Source organism: Nicotiana tabacum, chromosome 3 (assembly GCF_000715075.1).
Source record: "Nicotiana tabacum cultivar K326 chromosome 3, ASM71507v2, whole genome shotgun sequence".
NCBI classification, from domain to species: domain Eukaryota; kingdom Viridiplantae; phylum Streptophyta; class Magnoliopsida; order Solanales; family Solanaceae; genus Nicotiana; species Nicotiana tabacum.
The window spans coordinates 63,508,770-63,513,465 of record NC_134082.1 but is presented as its reverse complement, the minus strand read 5'-3'; positions in this window follow the sequence as shown (position 1 = coordinate 63,513,465).

Here is a 4,696-nt window from a genome sequence, read left to right as displayed (position 1 = left end):
TGCCTTAAAGCTCTATTGTGATAGCAACTCTAGTGCATACAAAAATTGGTGGAAACTTTATACTGACTTCTTACGACTTAGCTCTATGGAACGATCTAGAAACAAAAGAAGGGTAACATTTCCTAAATTCCCTATAGCCTCTAAATTATAAATGAAGTGCGCAACATACAAATAAGTGAGACTCTACTAGACACGGCTTTGTAGACTTTTTAGAACTCGACCCGCTCTGATACCACTTTGTCACGCCCCAAACCTGGGGAGGTGTGGCTGGCACCGGGTGCCGTACTGACCCAAGCGAACCATTCCGTAAATCATTTATTTTCTTTATAACTATTATGGGACAACATTACCATAACTCATAATGTACAACTGTAAGTGGGAAAACGATGTATCCCTAAACCATTTTTCTTAAAACATGAATACATATGGGTCGTCAAGGCCTCTGACATGCTGTACAAAATGAACCCTTGCCTACAAATACTCTAAGATTATTTGGCATCAAATGGGACAAGGTAGCGGCCTACCCATAAGTCTGTAGCAAAACTCTAACATGATGACTCATAGACTCGACTGCACTCCGAATGAGGTGGAGTTTTATCGATTGTTTGGTAAATGCCAATCTCGTCTATTATAAGGGCTCGTCAAACTGATTATCCATATCTGCAGGCATGAATGCAGCGTCCCTAACAAAAGGACGTCAGTACGAATGATGTACTGACAATGTAAGGCAGAACTGAAACATAACAATAAGTCAACATCATTTAAAGACATATAAGAAATCAACCTGAATCTCTGAAGTGCCACCGTATATGCATACTTATCATACCTACATATATAATGTTTCTCTTTGAGACTAGTTATATTATCCATATCGTATGATGCATAAATGCTCAACTGATCAGCGGTAACTACCCGATCGGCTGTAGCTCGGTGGTAAATATATGACTGCCCAATCAGTGGTAAATAATGATATGTAACTGCCTAACCTATTGTAACTGCCCGACCGGTTGTAGCACGGTGGTAAATATATAACTATCCAACCGGCTGTAACTCAGTGGTAAATGCATGACTGCCCGCCCGACTGTGGCTCGATGGTAAATATATAACTACCTAAGCAGTCGTAGCTCATTGGTAAATACATGACTGCCCGACCAGCCGTAGCACGATGGTAAATATGTAACTGCCTAAGCAGTCGTAGCTCGGTGGTAAATACATGACTGCCCAACCGGCCGTAGCACAATGATAAATGAATATGCATGTATCACAATATTATTAATATTAACATATTTATAAAATACTTCAACATGGAACTAGACACATACTTAGACATGCTTGAATATCACTTTACGGGAATGAATAACATAAACATCCTTAACTGGTAAGAGTAAAACATCCCATGAAATATCATCATGTTTATGTATCGTCACTTGGATCATGTCAAAAGAAAGAAGGATTAGCCTTAGCATACCTGAGTCGGTTCTCTTGAAAATCCGTATAATACATGTTAATTCTAATAAAACACGTGACGATAATATCAGAATAGGGAAAATTAGTATGATATTCTTGAGAAAGATTGCAATGTACTCCCTTATAATTGCAAAATCTCATGTTTCTTAAGATGCTACGAAATCTTGTTGAATTGCCATGAAATCATTTGAATTTGTTGAAGATGTTAAACTTCCCCACGTTATAGGTTAGAGAAGTCTTATGTTGAGTTAAATTTTGAAGACTAACCAAGGTTCGTGTCTTCCAAATATTCAAGCAATTAATCGAAACATATAAGTTAAGAACTTTTGAATACAATGTGATGCTGAAAGTACCCAATACACATCTCAAGATCCAAGTGAAACGCGTCAAATTAGGAAAAAGAAAGGAAGTAGGCCTACGATTTATCAGACATAGGAAACAAGCCAGTTGCATAAGAAAATGAGCCTCACCAGGTTCCTAAAGAATTTGATCCACCAACAGGGATGACATACTGTCACCAAATTCCTTAATGTGACACATATTATAAATGAGTAATGACTCATTTGGTTGAATGGCACATGCTGCCACGATTTTACACTTAAACTTATCCAAATTTTATCCACCAATTTTCTTAATTACATGGTTAATCTTTATTTATCGTGAAAATGATAATAAAAATTAAATTTGATTTTATGGTTATAAAAATACGTGATCTATTTTTATGCTAGTTGTAAGGTAAAGGATGCTAAAGTAAGAGACTAGAAAGCAAGATTATAGCTAGAAAATAATATAATAGTCAAACCAAACGGCTGAAGATCGGGCCTCGAGCTTGTGTATTCAGGGCCTCGGGGTCGAGTCTGATGTCCCGCCGAGGGTGATCGAGGGACGACTAACAGTTATGACAGCTAAAATGATGGCTCTTTATGATCAATGATACGCAATAAATGATGAACAATAAATAGAACACAATGAATGTAAGCAATAAATGGAAGTAATGAGATCAAGAGAATATGTTAGAGAGCAGAGAAAATGTTCTTGCGTATTTAGTATTGAGTAACAGATTCTCTACAAAATGACAAGGATCCCCTTTATATATGAAGGGGAACCCCAACACAGTACAAATACATATATTACAAAGATATGGAGATGGGACAGTTAGTTGATGCCATGATCCGGGTCTGAACTTAGCTCATTAGACTTTGTCAGCTCTAGTTATGCGCCTTGGGAACTCCCCGCTTTATCATCATAACCGTTGGTCTGCACTGCCCCGACGTCGAGCGTCGATAGCCCTCGGGGGTGAACCTCGACCATAGTCTCGAACCTAAGAAATGTGCTTATGAGGCATCGCAACGATGGAAAATTGGACCCTCCGATTTTACTGCATACGGATAGTCCCCGTATTTCTTATAGTGAAAATGATATGAAACGAACTTGAATTCCTGCCCCTCTGGTACTTCCGTAACGACGACAGTTATAAGGTGCCGAAAGATCGCGTACACACAACCTTTGAAAGCCTTCGTATTAATTACAACAGTTGGCTATCCTTTGGCCTCTTTCAACGCGCGTGTGGGGCCTCTATAAATACCTCTTCTCTTGTTCTTTAAAACTCTTTGCACCACCAAGCCCCCAAAAAGGTTCCTTCTACCTTTACTTTTGTTCATTCTTCGAAATGCAATTTCCCTTTCTCCTCTAAAATCTTTTAGGAATGGCGAAAACTTTCGTCTCTGCTTCTCAGGAGAACATGACCTCTTCCTCCTCGCTTCCATCGAAAGGCAAAGTTGCAGTGCCTCCTCGTGTTGAGGAATGCGTTCCAGAATCTTTTGCAACGGCTTCTAATTTCAAGGACGAGAAACCTTCTGCTAAGGCGGTGCGACGTGAGCCTGTGTCTCAGTATATTAGCTCGATAATAGACATCAAAAGGGTAAGGACTGATTGCCGCTGGGGGGGATGCAATGCTTGTGGAGATCCCTTCTGGGGAGGAGGATATAATGACAGACAAAGCCGATTTTCTCAATGTGTATACTTACCCCTTTACCCTTAGGCTGGTGGGGCCATCCTTACCTCCGATAGACCCCGTGATTCTCGACTTCTGCCAACGGTATCAAGTGACCCTCGGCCAAATTCACCCTTTGTTCTGGCATATTGTCTACATGATTAGGTATTATGTGAACATGATTGAGGAGATGCCCTTCACCCTCGGTCACCTGATCAGGATGTACAGCCCCCGTCTCTTCTATGGGGTCTGATTAAGCTCCATTGTCGAGCTTCGAGGGCCCTCTTTGCTTGCATCGAAGAAGTTGGGAACGGAGGGTGGATGATCCGCTTTGTCCGAGTTAGGAATTTGGACCTGATCCCGGTAGAAAGGAAGTCGTTCCCCAAAAGGTGGAACACGGAACGTAAGTAGATATGTTATCTAGCATCTCCTTGCTTCTTTTTAGGTACATCTTTCCATGCACTTAATTTCTTCTGCTGATGCAGCCATAGCAATTTACCCTGGCGCGGTCATGGACCTCTCGGAATGGGTCGGCCGGCTGGACTTGATTTGCCCAAACGTTGAGCGATTGTGGTGTGATCTGTCCCGAGCCCAATGGGAAGCCAAGGACCATGGTGAGCCTTTACTCCTGCTGCAGTCATTCCCTTTAATCAGAATTGCTACTAATACTGTCCTTACTCCCTGTGCTTACCTGTTGCATTCATGTAGGTCAGGGGGAGGTCCCCTTGATGAAGGGAACATCGCTTGGTGAAGAGGGTACCTTGGAACCCGATGAAGGGAAGAAAAGACAAAGGGAACCATCGAATGAACCTTCGAAATCCAAGAAGATCAAGGTGGAAGAAACTAAGGTTGACCTGGCAGACCTAACTCCAGAAGCAACGGGAAGTCCCCGAGTTGAAAACGAAGGAGAAAATGATTTCTTGATAGCGTTTGAGAGAGGGGAAAACCTGATCGACCCTCATGCCGTAGAGATGGTGGCTCCCAGGCCAGAGCTTGATGTCATCGTGGTCCAACTTCGGGCTTGAGAGGAAACAGAGGGAGTATCGGGTGATGTCCCTGAGCCGGCAGATGGCCAAAATATCCCTCGAGCTGGGACGCATTCAATAGGTGGTTCGGAAAAAACCCAGTTCTGAAGCCCTGCAGGGATAAGAGGTAGCCCTGATTGACCCTACTGGTGTTTTTGTCATGAGTGATTCCCTTCAGGGAATGACATTACCTCCTAAGGGAACGCAAGAT